We start from the raw sequence: 26,874 nt of genomic DNA on the forward strand, positions 1-26,874 counted from the left end.
GCTAGATACAGTCAAGCTATTTCATTTTCACAAGATTTACTTAGAATAGAACTCTTCTATGTAAATCGGCTATGAAATCCTGTACATTTTTTTTTTTACCAAGCCAACCAGCCCCTTCCCAAGCCCCCCTCAAAGCCCCCAAAGCCGAAATATCCTGCAATCCCTAAATTTAATTATGCTTTTAATTTTTTAATTATATAGCATGGCGAAAAGAAAATAAATTACAAATTAAAGAATTACGAGAATAAATAAACCGACATTCGAGTCGGAACGAAGAAATTCGCTTACGTTTGTAAACATTGCGATTTAGGACTTTCTAACCATCGGTTAGAATATGGTATTATCTCTCTCGAGGCACTTATTGTATTATCATTGATTCTACGTAAATATGATAATAATGGGAATTATGATGATATAATACAATAAATAAAAAATCGAATATGAAATCCTTATAAAAAGTTAAGGATTATTACATTAATTTCATCAATTTAGTCAATAACATAACACACCAACCTTACATTAAAATACTTAATTAAATAAGCGATTTAAATAAAAAAAATATAATAATAATATTGTTTAAAACAAAAACATAATAAACTAAAATGAAATAAAAAAAACATTAAAATAAAACCGAAAATAAAAAGAACATTTCGAAGAAAAACTACAAAAATAGGGAAAGAAACATTAAAAAAACCCTCTTCCTATTTACAAGTTTGTTATTGTTTTCGTGGAGATCCTGCCTCGTCCGAATCCTTCTCTTATTTTGGCCTATTTTCACGTGGATTAATCACCCTAGGCCTATATTTTTGCAGATAAATCAACAGGTATGTTTTTAATTTACTTGATTTAAGGTTAATTAAGCGTTAATTCGTTTAATTTAACGGTAAAATAGGTGATTAAATATAGGCTTATCGGAAGATGGTCCTACTGAGCTCGTCCGAAACCTTATCTTATTTAGGCTATTTATTATAGAATAAATACCCTAGGCATATAATTTTATAGATAGATATATAGCCATGGCTTTTGTTTAGTTATTTAAATGCTAATTACGCTTTAATTTGATTAATGTACCTGTAAATTAAGTTATTAAACGTAGGCTAGGTATGCCTATTGGGTAATGGCCCGTGATAGGCCTACGTCTATCATATAGGGTAAACAACCTACTGGACTGGCCAACTCACCGACTACCACGGCTAGGCCACCCTCCGAAAAAGTACTTATAACGCGTGCCGACACTGGAGATGGGCATCAGTCGCGACTTCTTGTTGGTGAGAGACGGAGCTAAAGACCTCTACTCTCCTTTCGAAGTATTTTTCTCCAAAGTTAGAAATTAAGGCCAAATTTAAAGCATTTAAAACAGAGGGTGTGAAAAAGGGAAAATGTCCAAAGCAGTGCAAATCTCACCAAAACGCTTTCGAAATTTTTAATTACGCTTCAATATTTTAGAAGATTGACGCCATCTCGATGTTTACGGAGTCGCTTGTGTCAACAAACTTCCCATTTCCTGTGATAAATCCGCACACCACTTGTACCACAGACACTGGGGCACTTTCATCGCAACAATCGGAACATAGTCCCTAACCACGACGTTTTTTAAGTAAGAACTGTTTTGGTAGAAGAAGACGACGAAGCGTGCACTAGATAATTTTTTAAAATAGTAAAGCATCAATATTTTACATATTTATGATGATTAATTAGAAAATATTCGTTATTGAAAAAGTAACTCGATTCTGACTCAAATTTAAGTAATTGTTTTTCAGAATTAGAACGTTCTTTTAAGTCCTGTATTATGACGTCACGACATCTTGATTTTCGTACTTATTGTAAATAATTGCTATACTCAACTTTTTGGCAGCACAGTTTACCAGTTATTCATGCAGATTGTTATCAGCTATTCATGTAATTGTTATAATCGTAATGCGCATATATGAAGATGTTTTACTGCCGGATTACCGCCGTAGTGTGACGCAATCACTTTCGGTCCCTGGGCCTCTGTCTGTTTTCGCACCATAAGAAATTAATGGGGCCGAATTTAATTGCAATGACCAGAAAGTCATTAAAAGAGGAAAGTTGGCATTGAGGGTCATATGCTTTGATTGAGAAAAAATACAACTTTATACAATAGCTAGCTTGTAAAAAAATACTTGATTACAAAAAACTTGATTGACAACTAAGCAGCATACCTACTATGGGTTTCAGAGACAGTGCAAGCACGTTTTTTGGCAATATTTCTGTAACAAACACTCTTATCAGAACGAGATTTCTCTATAGTGATTACACCCAGTGCCGTAATTTATAAGGGTATCGTGAATCACAAATCGTAAAGAATAACGACACTTGTCCTTGTACCAAGAGACAAAAAACTCCATTATCAGAAATGGATACGAACACACGTAAAAAGCTCCACCTACCCCCCCCCCCCCCTACACCTCCACCCCTGTCCTTCCTTCCTTCACCTACCTTTCTCTCTTTCTCTCTCTGTTGCCCATTGGTATGTTTTCACCCTCCAAACTGGGTATAAGACTTACACAAAACTTGGAAATTGGTGAATCAGCCTATGTATTGAAAGTATAATACGTATACATAAATATTAAAGCAATTTTATCATTATTGCATTACTATGACAACTAGAATTCATGGAACAGTTATAATAATGCATCGGCGTATGTGTGAAGCTCACCCTAATGTGGCAATGATGATTTTGCCATTCTTAGCGTGCAAAACATTAAAGGTTACATTTATTTCTAGCATACAGTTTGTTTAAAAAATCAAAATACTAATATAGACTTAAATCAATGAAAAGTGCTTGCAAAAAAAAAACAGCAGCAAAAAAAAAAAATCATAATCCACTTATCCGTAGTCTCCTCCGCTATTGTTTTCAGCAGCCAGATGTACGACAAGGTTAGAAACATTGGATTGTGTATACTTTAGAAATATCTGTAATTTTTTGGGGTAATTTGGTCGCAAAAAAGGGGTAACAGACATGAATTAAATAAACATTTTGAAATAACAAAGTAAATTTGAACTAAATAAGGAGTAGTAAAGTAAACAATTAAGGGAATAAAACTTTGCAGTGTCCGTCGTCTGCTTCTCGTAACTGTGTTTGTGGCTTGCACATTTAGGGACCAGGAACAGCAACGTGGTTCAAGTGCAATGTGGAGTGAATTAAGACCAAAATGTGTATAATAACAATCAAATAAGCACTGAATTCAGTTCAACAAACCATGACCCCGGGAATAACAAGTTCATACTTTCACTAATATAGACAACAAAATGTTGTTTTATTGTGCTGATTACAACTGCCATCTTGAGTAAGATCAATAAACATTACATATGAGGGCCTCAGAACCAGAGAGTTGTATATGCCACTTTTTAAAAAATGAGTAAATTGGCCTCAAAGTTTATCATTCATTAATCTGCTTCTAAGAAAGATATCGATTTAAACTTAGTTTCATATGAAAGCTATACTCTTTATAAGTTTTTTGTGAAAATTTGAAAAAAATTGTTGGGTGCGCTTGCGCGCTAGCATTCAAAATGTCTGCCAAAGTCACATTTTTTTTTTAATATTTGAAGTCATAACAAGAAGCACTTAAACCATAATTGAATGTGTTAAACGATAATAAAGTGTTATCATATTGTTGTAATAATGATGATGATATTAATAAGAGTAATAGTAATAATACTGGTAATAATAATGATAATAATACTATTAATAATAATATTGATAAGTAATAATAGTGTGGCTGAAAAGACGATACATTTTTGTGATAAGAAACCGAGTATTGCTAATGATAATAATGATAATAATAATAGTAATAATAATAACAATGGGAATAATAATAAGAATAATAATAATGATAATGATGATAATAATAGTAATAATAATAATGATGATAGTACAATAATATTAGTACTAATAATGACACTGATGATGATAACCTTTCATCATCATAATACATCGATACTTATAATCAATCACAAGAAAATACTATAATAGAATAGTAATACTATTGTCATATAATAATGATTAATAATAATAATAATGATAATAATAATAATGATAGAAATAATAATATTATGATGGTTTAATAATGATGTTGACGATGATAACCTTGAATCACTATGATGTTTAACCATCAATAATACACAATAATAATATTATCATAATAATTTTTTTTTTACTACTACTACTACTACTACTACTACTACTAGGGAGGGCCCCCATCCTTTAATAGAAGCTGCAATGTGAAGGGGACTTAACTCGATCAGATTGCAGTCTGTTAGCTCCAAACATCGCTACCAGCTGTGACCCTCATCCACTACTACTACTACTACTACTACTAGTACTACGACTATTATTACTATTCTAATAATGAAAAAAATGTTGCACGACATCACTAGCTCACTTATCACTGCCAGAGGAAGACATAATGTACTCAAATAAAGAGTAATTTAGACAAAATAACAGCACAACACAAACCGGATAATCGTAAATTAAATCTCCGCTATGATCACTGAAGTGAGATGTAAACATTGGCGGGAGATTGTAAGCTGCGCAGTGATTGGTCGATGCTTACACACGCCTTATGGGGAAAAACGCTCATTGGCCTAGAATTCGCTACCCGCAAAGTGACGCGCGCTCTCATTGGCTTAATCAGCGCTAGTGATATGCGTCTATCTGGTCCTCATGAAGCGTCCGAGCGGCTGCCAGCACCGCTCGAAGTCATGTTCTTTCCTGTAGCTAATATCGATAATTCCGACTGTCCCAGTAGGAATTTCGACCGTATGTAAATGGTGGAATGGCCTAGAAATGCCTCAAATACACAGAGAAAAGGTTGTCAAATCTACCAGTATGCATAACTCCAAATCCGTGGAAGTGGCATATACGACTTTCTGGTTCTGGGGCCCTCATATATACACTAACATTGTTCAAATGAGTGCTGGGAAGGCTGGCAAAGATGGTGTCCATCCGTGAACGACCCGTCCATCCACACGATAGCCGCCATATTGGATTTCAAAATTGCCTTGAAAACATATTTTACGAAGAGTGGTCACATGCTTATTTTAGTTCGTATGGCACTTTCATATATCACATTATGTTGACGAAACTTCAATCTTTTGAATGGTATGCTTAGAGTTGTAATTGTATTCTTGTTTCACCAATTAAATATCGAGCGATAAGACCCATCCAGCGTGATGATGGTGGGGGATCGTCCGTGATTTTTTACCCTAGTATGTGTTTACCCTCCCAACTGGGTATAAGACTATACAAAACCGGGAAATAAGTGAAATTAGGGTATCTATTTGTAGTATATATACATATTACAGCAATATTATCATTACTGCATTGCTATGACAACTAGAATTCATGGAAACAGTTTGTAAATGCATTGGCGTATGTGTGACCGCTCCACGAGATTGGCAACGATGAGTCATTTTTTCCTCGCGTCGTCTGCTTGTAAGTATACATCCGAAACATTGTTCAAATGAGTGCTGGGAAGGCTGGGATAGATGGTGGATTGTCTGTGGTTAGACGGCCAGCCACACGATTGCCGCTATATTGGATTTCAAAAGTGCCTTGAAAACATATTTTCAAAGAGTTCACATGCTTATTTTAGTTTGTATGGGCTTTCATATATCACATTATTTTGACAAACTTCAATCTTTTGAATGGTATGCTTAAAGAAAGTTGTAATTGTTTTTCTTATTTCACCAATTAAATATCGAGTGAATAAGGCCTGGCCAGTGTGATGACGATGGATTATCCAAAAAAAAAAGCGGTTGTTTACCCTATGCCATTGGATAATGGCCCAGGATAGGCCTACGTCAATCATATAGGACGACGTAGATCTATTCCTTAACTCCCATAGGTCTACCTTAGGCTGGATTAACACCGTTTTTAAAGAAATTATAAGCCGTAGGCCTCCTAATTTTGTGAATTAATCCCTCAATCCCGATGCCCATGGACCTGATAGGCCTATTTTAGCCTGTGGTCTGATGTAGGCCTATGGTTAGCCTACAGTGGCCAGTCTTGTATGCATTAAAAAATAGAAGGGAAAAGTTTATAAGATGGATAAATATCTATTAACCAAAAGACATAAATAGGGAAATAACCGACTGGACTAGCTCATCCAGTTTTCACCGCATGTGGATCAACCCTTTGAAAAAGTACTTTGTTCATGACACTTACCTGCCAGATATATATATATAGCTGTATTCTCTGACGACCGACAGAATTTCGAAACTCCCGGCAAACGCAGTGGTCGGCTAGGTGGTTAGTACCCATTCCCGCCGCTGGGAGGCGGATACCAGGAACCATTCCCATTTTCTATTCAGATTTTCTTCTGTCGCCGGTCGGTAAACAACTGTTTACAGACCTCCGCCTAGGATTTTGAAAACCCCATTTGTCACTTGAGTATTTGGATTGTCTTTTTGGTTTCAGACGGCTTAGTGATTTGGCATACGCTATTGTGGTTTGGATTTTGATTTTGCTTTTGATTTTTCTTAGAATTGAGATGTCTGGATCTAGTTCTACTAGTTTCAGAGTGTGTGGTGTAGAAGAATGTAAGGTGAGGCTACCAAAAGCCTCGGTAGATCCTCACACGGTGTGTGTGAATTGTAGAGGGCATGTTTGCTTGTTGGATGATAGGTGCAAAGAATGTGAAGTGTTAACTGATGTCGAATGGAAGGCGTATGAATCTTACATTTGTAGACTTGAGCGTGACAGAATTAGGAGGTCTTCCTCCAGGAGTGCTTCTGTTAAAAGTCAAAGTGATAAAGTTGCCTCAATCTAACATAAACTGTAGAACATGTTACGCATAACCCTATGATTTCACCTTCAGATAAGGAAGTGATCGTTACCGAAGGGAATGCCCTTTCTGCCATTTTGGAATCGATTCGGAACCTTGAATCGAAAATGAGAGTGCTACAATCTAATGTGCAAAAGTGTAGTGATAATGTTAGTGCCCCTAGTGAAGTGGAGGGGGCGTCAGATCGGTCCTATAATGCCTCCAGGTTGAGACCTCTGTCGGACTCCCAGAACACAGGGAATGGACATGTCGAAGGCCGAAGGAGGGTTACGGGAATTAAACACCGGTCTGGCGTCCCTTCGGCAGATCCTGAAGACGCATCCCAGGCTGCCAAAGATCGCGCGCAAGCGCGAATCTTGAAGGAATGCTTCTCTTCCTCCGAGACGTCCTCACCTCACCGTGGGTGGGAATCTCGGAAGGCCTCTCCAATTGAGAGTGGTAAGGAAGACGTAAGACGTCGCACTGGCGGCAGTCGTCTTTCTCGCCCTCTTAGGAAAGGTCTTACGGAAGAGAGAGCTTCATCGGGAGATCAGAGCGTCCTCCGCCTCGATTTACGCTTCGGTCTTCTCCGGAAGACTTTGAAGGACAGTATCCCACACAAGAGATTCAGGACGCTTTCTGAGCGTCCTGATTCGAGTCCGGAGAGAAGGAAGAAGGCGTCCCCTCGCCCATCTTCTCAAAGGTTCATTATATCATATGGTTCTTCACCATCAAAAAAGACCCTCGTAGCGATTCGTCAACAGTTGGATGCGTTTTTCGCCAAGAAAGAAGAAAGATAGCGTAGTCGTAAAAAAGATCTATGGCTACCCGTCAAGAAATCTAGACGTTCTCCTGCGGCTTCTCTTCGTTCTTCGTCATCTTCTGATTCGTCGCCTTCTAGACCTCATTGACTCAATCAGGAACGCGCAAGCAGTCCTGCCGATAGAGTCTCTAGAAGTATTGGCGAAAGAGAAAAAGACAATAGGTACCGCACAGGCGGCCGTCGTCTTTTCCAAGAGTCGAAGAACGTTCAGAAGGATCGCTCAGAAATAGAATTGGAAGGAATTGATCTTGGCTTACAGGAAGAGAGTATTCAACAGAAGAAACGCCTTGCCAATCAGGGACTCTCGTAGGACGCTGCTCGGGATGCTCGGTGTCGTAAACGTCGGCTGGATAGACTTCAAACTCACGATATTAGTTCAGAAGAAGGATATGAGGACGCTTTTGAGGACGCGAGGCGTATTATAACTCAAGACCGTTTTAAAGGAGTGTTTACACGACGTCCATCACATCAGGACGCGAGGCGTTATGGCTAATAAGGACGCTCGTCGTCCTTCATAATCAGGACGCTTTCCAGGACGCTTTCTAGGACGCAAATGAGGACGCTAGGCGTCCGATGCATAAAGTCACCTTGGGAAGAAAAGAACAGGTCGCTAATCAGAAGGATAAGCGCCATATGCTTCAAGGTAGTAGAAACTACAATATGGGTGCTCGTCAAGAGAAATCGTATGACGTTAGTTTGGAAAATTCGGAGAGAAAGTCAAGGTTAGGAGAACATAGCCGGCTCTCCTCTTCAAAATTGATTTCAAGCGCAAGACCTACGTTTCGAAAGGGAGGTGAAACTTCGGTTTCTTCTCGTTCAATTCAGATAAGCCCTACGTCTCCATTAGAAGAGAAATCGTCAAGCGAGCCTGTCTCAGAAGAGGAGGAGGATCCTACAACCTCATCCTCTGTGGATTATAAGACTTTAACTCGTCTTTTAAAAGATTTGTTTCCTGAGAAGTTTCGAGCTCCAGTTCCTCTCTCTCCACCTTCACAACTAACCTCTTCGAAGGCAAGGAAGACTCCAAATTTTGTTAAAATGGCCACCTCACTCTCAACTAAAAGGGCTTTTAAAAGAATCCACGATTGGATGGAATCCAAAAAGACAAAGGGCAAGACTTCTTTTGCACTTCCCCCCACAAGGCTTAGTGGAAGATCAGGGAAGTGGTATGAGACAGAAGAGGAAGCAGGTTTAAGAATCCCTGCTTCCGCACAAGGGGATTTCGCCAACTTAGTGGAGGCACCTAGAAGATCTTACCTGGCATCAGCAAAAGTTTCTTGGACAATGTCAGAGATAGATCACCATCTCAAAGGCCTTTACAAAACTCTAGAAGTTTTTAACTTTCTAGATTGGTGTTTGGGCGTCTTGGATGTGCAGTCTAGAAGCCCAGATTCTATATCATTAGAGGACTTAGTGAGTATTTTGTCATGTATGGACAGAGTAGTAGAAATTGGCTCCGACGAACTGGCATCACAATTTGCGTCGGGAGTCCTGAAGAAACACGCACTTTTCTGTAGCTTCACAGCTAAGTCAGTGTCGCCTGCGCAAAAAGCAGAATTGTTGTTCGCTCCCTTTTCTGCTCATCTTTTTCCACAATCGATGGTAAAGGGTTTGTCAGTAAATCTCCAAGAACGAGCGACGCAGGACTTATTGTCTCGGTCTTCGAAACGTCCTACTGATCAGATATCTTCAAGAACCACGCAAGCTTCTAGGAAAAATTATAAGCCCTTTCGTGGGAGAGCCTCTTCGAGAGCTGCTGCTCGAGGGTGGAGGTTTCCCTAGGGGCAGAGCCCCCTCAAAAACCAGGGGAAAGAAATGACTTTTCGGCCCTCCAGGCACCAGTCGGGGCGAGACTCGCTCTTTTCGCGGAAGCATGGAGGATAAGAGGGGCGAACTCTTGATCACTCGAATTGATCGAGAAAGGTTACAAGATCCCGTTTCTATCGAAACCTCCTTTAAGCATAGAGCCAATAGACCTTTCGCCCTCTTATCAGGATTCGAAGCAACAGATCTTATTAGACCTTTTGGATCAAATGTTGGAAAAGAGAGCAGTAGAAAGAGTGGTATCACGGAACTCTCCAGGCTTCTACAACAGGCTTTTCCTTGTTCCGAAGCACTCGGGAGGATGGAGACCTGTCCTAGACGTAAGCAGCTGAATCTTTTGTAAGGAAAATAAAATTCAAGATGGAAACTGCTCAGTCTGTTTTAGCTTCCCTGAGACCAGGAGATTGGATGGTGTCCTTGGATCTCCAAGACGCCTATTTCCATGTTCCGATCCACCCTCGGTCCAGGAAGTTCCTCAGATTTGTTCTGAAAGGACAGGTCTTCCAATTCAGAGCTCTCTGTTTCGGGCTGAGTACAGCCCCTATGATATTCACGGTTCTGATGCGAAATGTAGCAAGATGGCTCCATCTCTCAAAGATAAGAGTCTCACTCTACTTAGACGATTGGCTGATCTGGTCCACGTCAAAGGAAAAGTGCCTGGAGGACCTACACACGACATTACAGCTGACGAAGGACCTAGGCCTTCTGGTCAAACTTCGAGAAGTCCCATCTGATTCCCACACAGTCCATCGTGTATCTGGGGATTCAGATGGATTCAGTGGCTTTTCAAGCATTTCCATCCATAGAACGTCAGCTAAAATGCTTAGAGAAAGTATCGGTCTTCTTAGAGAAGGAAATATGCTCAGCGAGGGAATGGATGAGTCTGCTGGGGACCATGTTTCCTCGCTGGAGAAATTTGTTTCTCTGGGAAGGCTGCACCTCAGACAGCTTCAGTTTTCCTAGCAGACAACTGGAAGAACAAGAAAGACCTAGACGAGATTTTGAGAATCCCTCAATCGATCAAAGAGCATTTGAAGTGGTGGTCCGATCCCGTCAAGCTATCGGAAGGGATGTCCCTCAAAGTTCTGAGCCCAGACCTAGTGTTGTTCTCAGACGCGTCCATGAACGGGCTGGGGAGCAACACTGGGGGAGGAGGAGGTGTCAGGCCTCTGGAGAGGGGAACAGAGGTCCTGGCACATAAACCTCAAGGAGCTAGAAGCGATTCGTTTGGCACTTCAATGCTTCGAGTCAAGGATTGTGGGACGAATTGTACAAGTCAACTCGGACAACAGCACGGCGCTCACGTATATAAAAAAACAGGGAGGGAACTCTATCTCGTCCCTGTTCAGGATAACAAGGGAAATCTTACTTTGGGCGAAGCTAAGAAATATAACGATTCTAACGAGATTCGTTTCAGGACAGCAGAACGTTCGTGCGGATCTCCTAAGCCGTCAGCATCAAATGCTTCCAAACGAATGGACTCTCCATCTAGAGATTTGCAAAGAGTTATGGAAACTTTGGGGACGTCCTCTGGTAGACCTCTTCGTGACAGCGAAAACGAAGAGGCTTCCTATTTACTGCTCTCCGGTTCTGGACCCAGGAGCAATAGCAATAGTGCCATGCTTTGGAATTGGAAGGGGATGGATCTCTACGCCTTTCCTCCATTCAAACTCCTGGGAGAGGTAATAAGGAAGTTTGCGGCGTCAGGAAGGAGCAAGAATGACGTTGATCGCCCCCTTTTGGCCTGCAAGCGACTGGTTCACAGAGGCCATGTCATTTCTGGTAGATTTCCCAAGGACACTTCCATCCAAAAAATCGATCTACTCAGACAGCCCCACTTCGAGAGGTATCACGGAAACCTCTCCGCTCTGAATCTGACTGCATTCAGACTATCCAAAAGTTGGCCAGAGCAAGAGGTTTTTCAAGATCGGTGGCAAGAGCTTCATTGCCAACGCTAGAAGAACATCTTCTCAAGCTGTCTACCAATCGAAGTGGGCTGTGTTTAGAAGTTGGTGTAGAAGGGAAAATATTTCCTCCTCCACGACCTCTGTGAGCCAGATTGCTGATTTCCTCCTACATCTTAGGAAATATAGACAAACTTTCAGTGTCAACGATTAAAGGCTACAAAAGTAATGCCTGTCAACGGTCTTCGGACACAGAGGCTTGGATTTATCAAATGATAAGGATCTTCACGATCTATTGAGGTCCTTTGAAACCTCAAAAGCTCCACGAGACAAGATTCCCTCATGGAACTTGGATGTTGTCTTAAAGTTTTTAATGTCAGCCCCATTTGAACCTATGCATACTGTCTCTTTGAAAGATGTAACTAGGAAAGCTATTTTCCTAACCGCTCTGGCAACAGCTAAGAGGGTTAGCGAAATCCAAGCTATGAATAAACATGTGGGTTTCAGAGAACACAATGCGGTGTGTTCGCTGAGCCCCTCGTTCTTAGCTAAGAACGAAAACCCATCCAACCCCTGGCCTAAAAGCTTTGATATCAAGGGGTTATCAGAGTTCGTCGGACGAGAGCCGGAGAGAGTTTTGTGCCCTGTCAGAGCTCTCAAATTTTATCTGGAAAAGACCAAACAATGTAGAGGCCTGTCAGACAACCTGTGGTGTTCGGTCAAGAGGCCGGAATTACCAATGTCTAAGAACGCACTGGCGTTCTTCTTGAGAAACACCATCAGGGAAGCTCATTCGTCCTGCACGGATGGTGATCTTAAACTGCTAAAAGTTAATGCTCACGAAGTTAGAGCGGTAGCTACTTCGGTGGCTTTTCAGAAAAATATGGCACTCAGTGATATCCTGGGTGCCACATTTTGGTGAAGCAACTCTGTGTTCCTCTTCACACTACCTCAGAGAGTGAAGGCGACATATGAGAATTGCTACTCGCTTGGACCATACATTCCGCGGATACAGTATTGGGGACGAGAAGCAATACGAACCCCATCCTTTAGAAAATGGATGTTGTGTGATTTTAATTTAATGGCGGTCTGTTTTTTTTTTATGGTTGTAGGGTTTGGCCCGCTTGGAGGCGGTCTTCCCTTTAATTAGTCTGAAAGTTATGGGACTAACTTTAGTTGGGCTAGGTTTAGGTGGTATTATTATGCTTCGTTGTCTTCAGTATGGTCAATATGGTCTAGTCACATTGTGGTCACGCTTCCGTTGACAGATCATCTAGAACTATCCAGCTATACAGGTCACTACCTTGCTGGAAATTCTAGTTTAAGCAGAAGCAGGCTTGGGTGACAGTAATCACGAAGTCAGCTATGCTAACAGGTAAGGAACCAAGATGTCAATCATCTGCATGTGAAATGTTTCCAAAATCCTTCTATTCTGTCCCTTCCCACCTCCAATGGTGGGATTCAGCTATATATATATCTGGCAGGTAAGTGTCATGAACAAAATGATATTGTCATGATACAATAAAGTTTGTTCATACTTACCTGACAGATATATATAATCAAGTACCCACCCACCTCCCTCAGGGGACAGTGGTAGAGAAAATCTGATAGAAAATGGGAATGGTTCCTGGTATCCGCCTCCCAGCGGCGGGAATGGGTACTGACCACCTAGCCGACCACTGCGTTTGCCGGGAGTTTCGAAATTCTGTCGGTCGTCAGAGAATACAGCTAGCTATATATATATGTCAGGTAAGTATGAACAAACTTTATTGTATCATGACAATATCATTTTAATATGTCTTAACACTGAAGATGGGCACCAGTCATAAAGTTGTTTGGTGGTGATAACAGGAGCCCGAGACCTCTACTATCCTTTTGAATTAAGTATTTCCTCGAAAGTTAGAAATTAAGGTCATATTTTAAGATTAAACAGAGGGTAATGGAAGGGTCTTGGACTCTACGCAGTGCACACACATACCTCCATGATGCTTTCAAAATTTTTACTTATAACTCCGAATATTTAGAAGATTGACGCCATCTCGGTGTTTGTGGAGTCACTTGTGTCAATAAACTTCCCATTCCATGTGCTAGGGGGAAACATCACAGTGGAGCCATCGTCATCACGTGGATCAGCCTTATTCACTTGATATTTAATTGGTGAAACAAGAATACAATTACACCTTTGAAGCACCTTTAAGCATACCATTCAAAAGATTGAAGTTTTGTCAACATAATGTGATATATGAAAGTGCCATACGAACTAAAATAAGCATGTGAGCTCTGTAAACTATGTTTTCAAGGCAGTTTTGAAATCCAATATGGCGGCAACTGCGGGAGGTGTCGTTCGTAAGCACAGCGAAGCCACCATCTTTCCCAGCCTTCCCAGCACTCATTTGAACAATGTTAGCGTATTTATGCAACGTTTATTGATCTTGCTCAAGATTGCAGTTGTAATCAGCACAATAAAACAACATTTGTTGCCTATATTAGTGAAAGTATGAAACTTCTTATTCCTGGTGGGGTCATGGTTTTGAAATTAAATTCATTATTACCTTGTAATCGGTGGTTTTATCCTTACTACCATCACAACTGAAACTCCACAGTGCTTATTTGATTGTTATTATACACATTTTGGTCTTAATTCACTCCAAATTGCACTTGAACTACATTGCGGTTCCTGGTTCATAAGCGCTCACCCCACAAGCACTGTTACAGGCAGCACACGAGTACACGGTTTATGAGGTGCAAAGCTTTATTCCCTTAATTGTTTACTTACTCATTATTTAGTTTAACTTTACTTTGTTACTTCAAAATGTTTATCTAATTCATGTCTATTATCCCTTTTTCGCAACCAAATTAACCCCAAAAAATTACAGATATCTTTGAAGTACATATGAGCAGACGACGGCAAAATGACTCATCGTTGCCAATCTAGTGGAGCTTCACACATATGCCGATGCATTTACAAACTGTTTTCCATGAGTTCTAGTTGTCATAGTAATGCAGCAATGATAAAATTGCTCTAATATGTATATATACTACAAATAGATGCGCTAATTTCACTTATTTCCCCGGTTTTGTGTAAGTCTTATACCCAGTTGGGAGGGTAAACACATACCAATTGGCAACACTGATAAACAATAGAAAAGCACGAACAACACCGTAGACACCATTCACAAGCAAAACTGTTGATATTTGAGTCAGGAATCTAGTGACTTTTTCAACAACGAATATTTTCATGAATATGTAAAAATATTTATGCAATTCATGACCTTATACTGCCTTTTAACTATTTATTTAAATAATTATCTAGTGCACACTTCTTCTTCTTCTACCAAAAATCGTAGTTTCCTTTAAAAAATAGTGGTTGGAAGTCTTGTTTACGATTGTTATGATGAAATTGCCCCAGCATTTATGGGTACAAGTGGAGTGCAGATTTAGCACAGGAAATGGGAAGTTTGTTGACACAAGCAACTCCACAAACATCGAGATGGTGTCAATCTTCGAAATATTGGTAGTTGTAAGTAAAAATTTCGAAAGCATCACAGAGGTACGTAGTGTGCGCTGCGTAGAGCCAGACTTTTCATTACCCTCTGTTTAATCTTAAAATATGACCTTAATTTCTAACTTTGGAGAAAACACTTACTTTGAAAGGAGAGTAGAGGTCTCAAGATCCTGCTCTCACCACCAGCAATTCATGACTGATGACCATCCCTGGTGTCAGGACGTGTTAAAGTACTTTTTCGGAGGGTAGCTTCAAACGCGGTAGAAAGTGGCTTGGCTTGGCTAGTCTAGTCGGTTGTTTCCCCTAAATCCGCACACCACTTGTACCCATAGACGCTGGGGCACTTCGCAAAAATTGTAAACAATGACTTCCAACCACGACTTATCCAAGGAAACTATGATGCTTTAGTAAAAGAAGAAGAAGAAGCATGCAGTAGATAATTATTTAGATAAATAGTTAAACGGCATTATAAGGTCATGAATTGCCTAAATTTTGTACATATTCATGATTATTAATATTTTAAAAATGTTCGTTGTTGAAAAAGTAACTAGAACTAGATTCCTTACTAAAATATCAACGGCATTGTTCGCACTCTTCTATTGTTTATCAGTGTTGCCAATTGTTGTGTGTTTACCCTCCCAACTGGGTATAAGACTTACACAAAACCGGGGAAATAAGTGAATTAACGTATCTATTTGTAGTATATATACATATAAGAGCAATTTTATCATTATTGCATTACTGTGACAATAGAATTCATGGAAACAGTTTGTAAATGCATCAGCATATGTATGAAGCTCCACTAAATTGGCAATGATGACATTTTGCCGTATCTACTTTAGAAATATCTGTAATTTTTGGGGGTTAATTTGGTTGCAAAAAAGGGATAATAGACATGAATTAAATAAACATTTTGAAGTAACAAAGTTAAACTAAATAATAAGTAAAGTAAACAATCAAGGAATAAAGCTTTGCACCTCATAAACCTTGTGGTCATGTGCTGCCCGCAACTGTGTTTGTGGAGTGAGCCTTAGGAACCAAGAACCACAACGTAGTTCAAGTGCAATTTGGAGTGAATTAAGACCAAAACATCTATAATTACATTCAGATAAGCACTGTGGAGTTTCAGTTGTGATGACAGTAAGGATAAAACCACTGATTACAAGGTCAAAATGAATTTCAGTTCAAACCATAACCCCAGGAATAAGAAGTTTCACACTTTCACTAATATAGACAACAAAATGTTGTTTTATTGTGCTGATTACAACTGCAATCTTGAGTAAGATCAATAAACATTACATATATATGCTAACATTGTTCAATGAGTGCTGGGAAGGCTGGGAAAGATGTTGGATCCTTGGCAGTTACGAATGGCACCTCAGTTGGTTGACGCCATATTGGATTTCAAAACTGCCTTGAAAACATATTTTACGAAGACCTCACATGCTTATTTTAGTTTGTATGGCACTTTCATATATCACATTATGTTGACGAAACTTCAATCTTTTGAATGGTATGCTTAAAGATGTAATTGTATTCTTGTTTCACCAATTAAATATCGAGTGAATAAGGCTGATCCCCGCGATGACGATGGATCCATTGCGGTGTTTCCCCCTATTAAAAAGGCACAGGATATTGGTACGGCAGCCGTATACTGATCATGATAGATATTGGTACAGCTGTGAATTGTGCATGCGTCAATTTCAGACTTCTTGCCGTACAAATAACATTGTGGTGAGGGTACGTCAGGTCTGTCAGTGGTGCCTTATTGCGCTCTTGACTTGCTGTAGGTACGGCAGTTAGCAGTATCCATTTACCAGTTTGCTAATCATGCAGCAATTGCCGTACACTGTTGTTAAGAGCTATAGGTTTGGTACTAGAAGATCAGCGACGGTAGTAATAATAGTCGAACTGAATTGTTTCGCTGAACATGTTCAATTCAAAATGTCAAAGTGAAGCACCATACTGGTATCACCAAAGCACCAAAACATTTTGACAGTAAATGAAAATATAAGGAGTCACAGTAATACTTAAACATATACATACTTAGATTTTGACTATATTCATGAAAAATAAAAATAAAATAGTCTATCTGTATACTTCAAATCTTTGAATCTCCTCTGAACCTTGTAATAATACATCAGTTTTCGCCGAAATACTGATGTTTTCAGGTTTCAACGAACTGAAAAAGGCAATAGACGTCTACGAAGAGTCAAACTTCCAGAAATTTTATATCTGTAGGTCAAGAATGCTCGAATTGGCTCTGAAAAGAGCTGCGAAGAGAAGGTTGGAAAACTACCAACGTCGATCCTCTGGTAAACGGCCTAATCAATCGCGAGTAATAATTCAAATCAGGTCTATATTAACAGCATGTTTCCCATATTGGACGCACTACTGTAGTGCACTTCTTTACTAGCTAGGCCTCAAATCTTCTTTGAATCTCCTCTTCAGAGCTCTTTTCAGGGCCGATTCAATCGTTCGTGACCTACGGATATACAATTTCTGGAAGTTTGACTCTTTGTAGACATCTGTTGCCTTTTTCAGCTTGTTGAAACCTGAAAACATTTGTTTTTCGGCAAAAACTGATGTATTATTGCACGGTTCATATTGTTCAGTCGCCATTTTCTTGCTGGACTGTCACTGATATGCCTGAGGGCAATTCACAGCTGTACCAATATCTATCGCAGTCAGGGTACGGCTGCCATATCAATATCTAGTTTGTGTGAAAAAACTCAGATAAAATACAATAGGCCTAAGTATATATATATTTTATGTATAATTTTTGTCGTTTGTCTCCTGACAGATTCCAACGATGAGCCAGATAGATTCGCGTCCATCCACGCCAGGGAGCATGGCTCTGGAGGTCTTGGAGGGTGACAACAGCATCTTCAAGAAGCCGTTGGTGCCGCCCCCGAGGAAGAGGAGGAAAGTACTGGACGAGGACACCTACGTCAAAGTACGATCCGCCTGAGGTCTTCTCGGCAGTCCCTGGTTATCGGTGGGCGGGGTGTTCCGTTCTCGGCTGGGTGCCCTTTAACCGAAACTCGGCAATTTGTGGCCGATAACCTGTTAATGGCGCCTCTGTTTAGGTGTGTCACGGCACCATAACTCTATTATCTGCACCTTGTGGCGCCGATAGCTGAAACTCGGCCCGTTGTGGCTCCATTAATTGCCGATTTTATGGCACTAGACGAGCGCCATAAAACGGGATCACCATTAACCGAGTCCACCGATAACTGGGAATTGCTTGTATGTTATGTTTTAGTCAATGGATTCATTCAAATACTTTCATGTATAAGGATTTCATATTATATTGATTTTTGAAGCACTACAAATATTGAATTTTGGATACAATATATTTGAACATTTTATATTTGTACAAATCTCTGCTTTACAGTTTGGTTTCAAGTAAACTGTAGTTCTGTAGTTCTTTATGGTGTGTTTGAGGCTCAAATGGAAATCTAGCATCAGTCTTTTCGAATAGAAATATAAACCAGTCTTTTATGTTTGAAGTTTTAGGCTAAGTTTTCTTATGAACTTTAAACTAATAGGTAAAATTCTTTGGTCTGTATGAATTCCTGAGTAACGTAGGTAGTGTATACGTACGATAGTTATGATAGTTTTTTAACAGAGGAGGTACAATGATTTTCTTTGTTTTGACTCTTATCTTGGAGGATTAGAGGAAGGTGCCAACATTATATGCTGGGTTAACATGGAAAGATATTTTTACTCAATATTTATGGTAAATTAGGCAATAGAACACCAGTAGGTAAATTCCAGTTCTTTAATGACAGTTTTGTTAATTTTTTCAGGAAGTAGAGAAAATAATCGAAAGGGACTTTTTTCCCGATCTGGAAGATCTGAAAGAAAAAGTTGAGTTCTTGGAGGCCAAGGAAGCTAACGACATCATCAAGCTAAGGGAATTTTACTCCAAATACTCCTGCGGGAAAGACTCTGCCTTCCGAAATGTAGAAGACAGTCCAGCAACCTTTGAAACACCAGTAGCAAACAGTGGGGACGCAACTCCATTGATAGGCAGTGCACGAAGTTTGTCCAAGTCTACTTGCAATGCAAAGGAGAGTGCAACAGATAAAGACAGTGCTTCCGACAGCTCCAAAATATCGCTGGACGAATTTCTTGACTCTCACACAAGTGAGGATAACGAGAGCTTTGAACAGTTGATGGAGAAAAATGAAGCAAATTTAGGTTGAAGGTGAGTGCAATTATTATCGTTTTGTACTGCATCAGCCCTGTAGAGGTAACTGCTGCTTAAAGTGTGCCTTGCAAGTTTAAAGGTTCTTTTCAAATGTCCAAATGCTTTAACTTACTCCAGTTCTCATTCTAATTTAAGATGAATCAAGGTGGCTACAACTGACAACATGTTTAAATTTTTAATATCTTGCACTTCCATTCTTTGTGATAGTGACGATGGCAAACTATATTTGACATATATACACGATTGTAATTGGTTTTGAATTATTTTTTCTTGACTGCGTTTCAACTTCAGTGTGCAGTATACTGTATCAGTAGTACATATATTATTCTTTCATACTCAGCATGCCTGGATGTTTGAAGCAGAAGAGAAGCCACAATGAAGATCACACGCCAAACTTGAGTCTTCCAACGGTCCTAGACAGCAGCGAGAGGAAGCCTCGCGAGGCTGTGGTCCATAACAGGAACCTAGCTCCAGAACGACTCCAGGCCAGGCCCCAAGCAGGTGGAAAACTGGAAATTCAAAACATTCAACTCAGTCATGTTTGTACCAGATGGTGAGTGTCGAGGAATGTCCCAATATTTTTTTGTTTGTAGTAAAGTATTTGTAGTGGTTTTATTTTGCTATTTTGTTCAAAAGCGTCCATTGGAGCACCATTTGTGTTCTGTTATGTACAAAATTAGAAATCATTTGTGTTTTTGCAGGAGTGCCAGTTTCCCGAGCAAAGAGCATAGAGGCTGCGAAACAGAAGAAGCGAGAGGTGAATTTATCCAACACTCGGTACACAAGCTACCCGTTTACTGAGACGTTAAGTCAAGCCAGCCATGTTGGAAGCATCGGCCGTTCAGGCCAGCAAAAGGGAGGGAAAAGTTGGCGTAGATGGTGGAGTATTCATTCATTCTGTGTAAAGACTATATTTGTACTGCTTTTTGAACTTTCAGTTTATGTTTGCTCTTAATCATTAGCCTTTTTTTTATATATAATTTCAATTTAAAACTGAGAAATTAACATCTCTGACAAACTGTATTGTATAGAAATACTATGCTATATGAGGTGCATTTTGTTTTAACGTGAAGCGTATGCTTTATGAAATCATTTCAAAGATACTTACCAGTTCAAGCAATAAGAACTTCTTTTACATTCTGAGGATCTGTGGATCTGTTCGGATATCTTTTACATTTGATTTACCTCTCATCATGCATCATCCACAAGGCCACTTTCCTAAGTGCTTCCAGTGACTATAATCTGACTTGTTTGTACTACAGGCAGTCCCCGGGTTACGACGGGGGTTCCGTTCTTGAGACGCGTTGTAACCCAAAAATTGTCGTAGGCCGGAACATCACCAAATGTCCTAAGAAAACCTTACTTTTAATGCTTTGGGTGCATTCTTCAAAACTATGTAAACTGCATTCTTATTGCATTTTGCATAAAAAAAATCTTCAAATATTGATTATTTTGCATTTTTGGTGTCATATTTCTTTCGTGCCAGATGAGCGTCGTAACCCTGGAACATGCGTTGTACCCTGGAAATAATTTCTGATGAATATAATTGAAAAGCGCCTTAACCTCGGAACGTCGTAAGCCAAACCCGTCGTAACCCGGGACTGCCTCTATTATGCCTTCGTTCCTCATTTTCCATCTTTCAGCCATATCGAGACCTCTTCCTCAGATTATGCTATTAAAAACACTATGTCTACACATAGACTCCCAGGTCTCCCCTGTTTTGCAACTTCCTCAGTTAGTTTGATCCATCAGGAAAAGATAAAGGGTTTCCTATAACACACATGTACTTTGTATATACATACTACCTTCACCTCTAATTTCATATCAAGATGTTGTGATGTCACGCACTTAGCAAGTTTACTGATATCATCTACCTTTGTAACATCCATCTAATTGCTTGTCTTGTCTTAGTTTCTCAAGGTCCATGGATGTCTGATGTCATGCAAATTCTTCCCATTTGCTTAGTACTTCTATGGGTCTCTCATTTTGAGAAAATCATTTATTATTTAAAAATAATTTTGTTCTTACACAAATACAAACCTTCGGTCCTCACATAAGGATGTAGCTTTCGAATGCAAGTTGGAACACCCGTTTAACTTTCAAATGAGGTCATTACTGACTGCTGTTTGCTTTCTGCATTGTTGTTATTATATGCATATACAGTGGTACCTTGTTTGTCGAACTTTCCATTTTTCGAACAGAATTTTCAAGAAAATTTTGTATAGTATGTCGAACAAATGCTCGTACTTCGAACTGACTGATTATCTAGTTTATACTTGTATTCGTCGGCCTACTGGGTCTTACAAGTTAAACTGTATTAATTTTTTTTCTTTGACAATATATAGTTTAATGATAACAATATTCGACAAAATAAATAAAAGTATAAAGCATTTAATATAAAATATAGCTTTCAGTATAACATTTAGCATAAAAGATGTATAAAATCGTACGTAACCGCAGTGACGTCATGCCCAGCTGACTTGAGACTGAACGAGGGAGCGTTGATATGTTGAGGAGAGGAGGAAAGGAGAGAGTTAAAATATTACTGTATGTATGTAAAAGCAATAAAAATTCACATAAAAAGGGAATTTCCCAATGAATTTAATGTAATGATAAAATATGAAAACAAATAAATGCAATACAGAAAAAAAGTCTTAATTGAGCTAGTGTTTTGTGTGCCGAGTGAGATGGCCTAGTTGAACAATATATTAACAAAATAGTAAATGAAAGAATAAAGTTTTTCACAATAAAATTTAGCACAAATGATTAACAAAGTCATTCGTCATTTCGGTGATACACAGCTAACTTGAGGTAGAGGGAGGGAGCGTTTATATTTTTGAGGAATAATGAATGAATGGTTTTAAGTTATTGTGCATTGTGGTATTGTTGGGGAGAGAAGAGGAGACAGTAAAATCTTTACTATAGTATGTACATAAAAGCAGTACCAATTCACATAAAAAATAAAATGTTATTTTACAATAAATTTAACAAATGATAAAACATAAAAACAAGTGCAATACAATAAAAAAAACCTTGCTCGAGTCAGTGTTCGGTGCGCTGAGTGAGAGAGAGAGAGAGAGAGAGAGAGAGAGAGAGAGAGAGAGAGAGAGAGAGAGAGAGAGAGGAACAGCTCTGCTTCCCACTGACTTCTCAGCTGATCTGGGATGATTATTCTCCCATTTCTTTCCCTTACACTAGATTTCCCCAAAGCCCTTTTATTTTTGTTACGGTAAAATACCAATCTAGTGACAAATGCTTGTTTTGATATTTTACTACTGTTAAAGTAACTCAGCTCTGTGATAAACAAACTGGCGCTGCTTTCAGCTTCTGCGTGCCTTTGATTGTCTGTTGGAATGGCTTCCTTGTGAAAAGTTATTTTATCTCTCTTTCCTTTTCTTACATTCTTGACTTATTACTTATTTGTTTGCAAAATCCTCATGGTTGTTTTAAAAGCCTGCCGTTTGCCAACAGTAAGTTGATGTATTGTGGTATAATTAATCTTTTTCGTGCACTTAAGATCCAAGTCTAAACACTCTGATTATGCGCTCTCTCTCTCTCTCTCTCTGACACAATTGGACACACACACACTATCGATCTATCGATTCCTTTGATTGTCTTTCTACTTAATATGTGAATAAGTTTGATTTTATCAACCTTTGCATACTGCAACCAATTCAGTTTGCTCAAAGGGTTTCTGTCTCTCCTCCCTCCATCCCCCAGCCGGCCAGAGCCATTTTTACCAAACAGTTTGTAAATCGTACGTAGAAAAAATAAAATTTAGAAAATTTTACTTCCTTTAACATACTGATCCATTACTTTACACTCTTAATTTAACTGTTGAGGTTGGCTGGAACGAATTACTATTCTGATTCCCTTTATTTCTCATGGGGATATTTGTTTCATATTTCAAACAAATCGTATTTTGAACAGCCTTCTGGAATGGATTAAGTTTGAAGTATGAGGTGCTGCTGTACAGTGGTACCTCGAGATACGAAATTAATCCGTTCCGAGACGGCCTTCGTATCAAGAGTTTTTCGTATCTTGGTACACCTTTTACATGTAAAATGGCTAATCCGTTCCAAGCCCTCCAAAAACACCCCAGTAAATTATATTTCCAGGCCTAAAACACATGTTCTAGGGTTACGACGGAAGAAATATGACCTCCAAAAAGGCAAAATACTGTACATACTTTGGAGTAATATTCAAATGCATGTAATGTTCAACCCCATTTTTACTGCATATATTAGGACTTTAGCATATGTCCCTTAGCAATAAGCCTAGCCTATGTTAGCGGTTGCTACTGTAGCCTAGTCTATGATTCTGACATCTAAACCTAAGAGCTAAAAGCTTAGAATATGCCAATAAAATGTATAAATAATCAGTATGTACTCATTTCAAATAATTATTAATTAATCATTAACTATAATACACAAACAAACAAAAAACAAACCTTCCAATCGATTGTTTACATTCTCAGCTCGTACCCATCTTACGAGTATCGAACGAGCGCCAAGCAATCATTTTTCCTAGCACACAGTAAGCCATAAATTGTCATTAGTATCTCTCTTCAACTAATGAAACCACCAAACACTATCTTTACCTAACGGAGATACCGAGTTACTGACAGCTATAATGAAACATACGCAATACGTATACGTAACGTAATAAATAAACAAAAAACAGAAGAAGAATTCTAAAAAAAATGCGTATTTTGTTGGCAGTCTGGATTTATTTTTATATTTTATGATGGGGGGACTAAATTTTCACCATTTTTTTTTTTTTTAATTTTTAAAAATGTATTGCATGTACTCATTTCAAATAATTATTAAGTACCATTAACTATAAAAATAAACAAACAAAAAAAAAAAAAACAAAAAAAAAAAGTTTTCTTTTCCAACGTCTGTTTACATCCAGCACTTACGAGTATCGAACGATCGCCAATGCAATCACTTTACACAGTAAGCCATAAATTTTCATTATCTCTGCTTCACTACTGAAACTACCAAACAGTATAGAATAACCACTTCATTTCTATTCTTTATTCTATCTTTATCTAATGATTCTTTTTTTTTATTCTTTTTTTTATTAAATGTAATTGCATGAATACTAAGTTTTTCAATTTACAGCAACCTTTTACCAATAGAATACTTAAAGCACAAGGGGTAGATGCTGACCAATAGGAGAGCAGGACCTTATGGGGTGACTAGCATCAGGAACCAATGGGAGAGCGGGAGGATGGTGGCGAGTTTACTCAGTTGGCGCGCGGGAGTTTTAAAATTGTTCTTGGTGGTCCGGGCAAAATCTCGGGACTTTATAGCAACAACCTTTCGTATCTTGAAAACTTTTCGTATGTAGAGCTGTAAAACAAAATTTTCGTATTGGCTTTCGTAACTTGGATTTTCGTAAGTTGAGCCTTTCGTATCTCGAGGTACTACTGTATATAGTATACAAACTTCTCAATCACTTTAGTGCTTTTTGGAGAGGAAACTGTAGGGTTTAGATGCTGTTCAGTATCTAAATCTTGCTTACCTGCCCTGCACTTCTGTCTTCAACAGGCTGGGCAAGGGTGCTTATAATCTCTCACTCCTCCTCCTCCTCCTCCTCCCCCTCCTCGGAGTTTTTTCTGGGAGAACGGCAGACGGACCGGGTCAGGAGCTCAGGACCAAGACAGTTCTCATTCCCATCCCAGCCCGGAATGGGAGTAGTGTCCATGAAGAACACTAATCTTCATTTTGGGGAAATAGAAAACTAAATTGTTTCTGACATGTAATACAAATCCTCGGTCCCTTACATATGTAAGTATATTCCATGTGTAAAGGACCTCAGGTTTGTATAGTTAGGAAAAATGCAATTTACAACAAAATGTGATTTATTCCGACACGTAATACAAACCCTCGGTCCTTTACATATGGAATATATATATATAAAGGACCTCAGGTTTGTATAGTTAGGAAAAATACAATGTACGACAAATTGTGATATTGAAACGTTGATAAATTTTACATTTTTTTGCATACGCACACCTGCGGAATTTGAACCTAATTTCTTGTGAAATTTTATTTCCTCCAGTTTCTTATCGCTTCATTTTGTGACTACATCTTCATCAACAGCATATAATGACTGAGTCTTCATCAGTAGCATACATAAACAACAATAATCTTCATTTTGGGGACATAGAGTACTAAAATTGAAGTATCCAACTACAGTGGTCCCCCCGCATTTGCAAGGGATGCATACCAGACCCCCCTATTTTGTTAGTTAAAACTCAAGAAAAACACACTACAAATATTTATACTTTGCCTTTTTAATAGTTTTATTACAAAAAGTGCATTTTATGATGAAATTGATTAAAAAAAAAACAAGAATTTGTGGATATTTCTCATAGAAAAATACTGCGAATATGCTAATTTTCCGCGAATAATGCGGGGAAACGTTCCCGATAGAAATCCGCAAATGTGTGAGTCCACAAATTCGGAGAACGCGAATACAGGGGGTTCCACTTTATACACCAGACATACTATTTCCCCTGGTACACAGCTGCTGAGGATTCTGCAGAAATCTAGACATCTTGTTATGCATCAAGATTATCCTCACAGAAAGATGCTGGATAGTCTCCAATCTTGAAGTGCCAGTACTTCCACTGCCTGATGGTACATGTCAACTTGCGGTTGGCACAGGATGCTGTGCCATGGGGATTATTTCTCAGGTCCAGCGAAAACATCAGATAGAAACGTAGAGACATCTTCACATTGATGGGCGCTGAAAAGTAAAGTACAGTGGAACCCCCGTATTCACGGTTCTCGCGGATTCGCGGACTCACACATTCGCGGATTTCTCTCAGGAATGTTTCCCTGCATTATTCACAGAAAATTTGCGCATTCGCATTATTTTTCCATGAGAAATACCCACAAATTCCTGGTTTTTTTTTTTATCAATTTCATCATAAAATCCACTTAATGTGATAAAACTATTAAAAAAACCAAGTATGAACATTTTTAGTGGGTTTTCTTGAGTTTTAACTAGCAAAATAGGCTGTTTTAGCATTTTTTATAGGGGCTCCAAACATTCGCGGGTTCTCAACTATCACGGGGGGTTCTGATACGCATCCCCCGCGAATACAGGGGGACCACTGTAGTTAAAATGACCTTGTCTGAGTGTTGAGTGATGGTTCTAGCTTGCATTCTCAAGCTTCAGTTTGTTTTGTTAGGAAAAATGCAAATGGCTTTAAAAACTTCATACATTTCAACAAATTCTTGATTCTGGTTTCAGGGAAGGAGCTCGGGAAAGATACTCCAAAGTTAATGGGTACAGTTTCGTAACTGCCCCATCACCAGTGCCTGGGGTCGACGCTTCTCCCTGATGACGTGGGGCGAAGTCGACGGAACTCCCATACAGCTGGATGGGAATCAGACGCCTCTCTTGAAACGACACACGCCGGGACCTTCGTATAGAATACCAAAAGTGCCTAACAGGTTTGAATCCATTTTTATTATTTTACTCGGCTTCTAACCTTTTAAACTGAATGGAGAAAGTGAATTAGTTCCGGAACATTCTACTTAACTATTGATAATTTTAGGAGATTTATTCCTTTCTATGGCAATAGATGAATGCCATTTCAGTAACTTACTGTAATTGTTTTTGTGATACATGAGACCCCTCCCTCTCTCTTTTTGGTTAGAAGATTAGCATTGAAATCCATTTTTTGGGTTAGACCACAAAAACCATTTCCCTACCTCAGTGGGGACCGGACCCCTTTTTACCTAATTTGGGTGTTAGGAAAAAAGCCCTGGGAAACATTGGACCTATCATGAAAA

General features: G+C 39.0%; 1 pseudogene; it reads left to right on the plus strand.

Annotated features, from left to right (window-relative positions):
• Positions 1–718: 718 nt before the first annotated feature.
• On the plus strand, positions 719–26,571 carry LOC135204816 (splicing factor ESS-2 homolog; annotated as a pseudogene).
• Positions 26,572–26,874: the final 303 nt, after the last annotated feature.

This window comes from Macrobrachium nipponense, chromosome 47 (genome assembly GCF_015104395.2).
Source record: "Macrobrachium nipponense isolate FS-2020 chromosome 47, ASM1510439v2, whole genome shotgun sequence".
In the NCBI taxonomy this organism is placed as follows: Eukaryota; Metazoa; Arthropoda; class Malacostraca; order Decapoda; family Palaemonidae; genus Macrobrachium; species Macrobrachium nipponense.